The sequence below is a fragment of the Cucurbita maxima genome, unplaced genomic scaffold, assembly GCF_002738345.1.
Source record: "Cucurbita maxima cultivar Rimu unplaced genomic scaffold, Cmax_1.0 Cma_Scf00039, whole genome shotgun sequence".
NCBI lineage: Eukaryota > Viridiplantae > Streptophyta > Magnoliopsida > Cucurbitales > Cucurbitaceae > Cucurbita > Cucurbita maxima.
In genome coordinates, this window is record NW_019272055.1 from 95,738 (window position 1) to 97,829 (window position 2,092).

Below are 2,092 nucleotides of genomic sequence, written 5' to 3' on the forward strand. Positions count from 1 at the left end.
ATCTCACGACTTTAATATAACTCATATGAGGTAGTGACGTTAAGTTGGCCCCACTAAGTAACATTTCGGTTGAAGTAATAAACTTTATCCTTCCATACCCTAAAAGTCAACTAGGACAAATGTGACAAACGTAATATATATTTGTTTATGTTAGGCATGTTATGTGGAAATAATAGTAATCATAATTACATGGATAATTCATAATTAACATAATTATGAGAGAGAGAGAGAGGGTATGATTATTGTAAAGCAATCGAATATTCACATTAATGGATCATCCATACATAATTCTTGGTTCGTAGCGGCTCAGCTGAAAAAACATATAAAAGAGTGAGGGGATAAGGTATCATAATTACACGACAACCTTTGCCGACATAACCATGCATTATGCTATAATTATGTGTATAATTTTAGTGTCATTTTTACTATAATGTCCAAAGATTACCCATCAAATCCATCTTTTCCTTTTTGATTCTTTTTATGTTTTATGTTAGACGAACACGACTCTCCACAATAGTATGATATTGTTCACTTTAAGCATAAGCTTTCATTGCTTTGCTTTGAGACCTTTTGTATGATATTGTTCACTTTAAGCATAAGCTTTCATTGCTTTGCTTTGGGCTTCCCAAAAGGCCTCATATCAATCGAGTTAGTATTTCTCACTTATAAACCCATGATTATTTCCTAAATTAGCCGACGTGGAACTTTCATCATCCAACAAATAGAAGCTCATATATACTTTTCTTGTTTTGTTTAATTTTATCAATGTATTCATATTATAACCTTATTTGTCATCGAACTAAAAATAATTCGTTAAGAAATCTACTTTCTTTGCTATAATTTCGAAATTAATTGGTTTAATGATATTAAAAGGCGTGTGAGATCCCATATCGGTTGGGTAAGAGAGCGAAACATTTTTTATAAGGGTCTGTAAATCTCTTCTTAGCATACGAGTTTTAGAAACCTTAAGGGAAAGTCCGAAAGGGAAAGCTCAAAGAGGACAATATCCGCTAGCGGTGAGTTTGGACTGCTACAAATGATATTAGAGTCAAACACTAGGCGATGCACCAACGAAGAGGCTAAGCCCCAAAGAGGAGTGGACACGAGGCAGTGTGCTAGTAAGGACACTAGGCCCCAAGAGGAGTGGATTTTGGAATCCCACATCATGGATTGGATAAGGGAACAAGTGACGACGAGGACTCTGAACTCCAAAGGGATGTAGATTGTGAGATCCCACATCGAGTCCCACATCATGGATTGGATAAGGGAATGAGTGTCAGCGAGGACGTTGGACCCCAAAGGGGGGGTGGATTGTGAGATCCCACATCGGTTAGGTTGGAGAACGAAACCTTTCTATAGTAGACATGTTTTAAAAACCTTGAGGGGAAATTCAAAAGGAAAAACCCAAAGAGGACAACATCTGCTAGCGATATGTATTTAAAAAATCGGTTCAAACCTAAAAGCTCTCTACTCCTAAGAGGCCGTTTGGATGATTCTAATATCAAAATCATTTAAGTTTACGTCTAAATTGAATATTATCATATTATTATGGAAATATGTCGAGCCTCGCTGTCTTTGATCTAATCGTTCTCCCTCTCACTATAGACCATTTTTCTAAGGAGGACCCACTTTATGGTGTTTTGTAAATTAAATTAATGGCTTTGAGTAAGGTATCTGAGATGATCATGACATGGATTTGGCCATGAGAGAGCATATGAAAATGGGAATGTAATGAATTAAAACCCATATAACTCTACAAGACGGTGAATTAAGTATAATTAGGTCCATAACCACTTGATTTGGAATCGATGTGAAAAAGTTTTCTGGCTCGAAATTCATTTAAATAAGATAATGAACGTAAATAATCGTCCTAATCCTTACACTCAATTCAATTTGTATTAATTCACCCACTAATTTTAAATAATCTCCTTAAATTCACGGGAGTGAGTCCCACGTGGGTTAATTTAGTGGAAGATCTAACTGAGGAATACTATCTCCATTGGTACGAGACCTTTTGGATAGTCCCAAAGCAAAGTCATCAGAGCTTATACTCAGAGTGAACAATATCATACCATTGTGGAGATCCGTGATT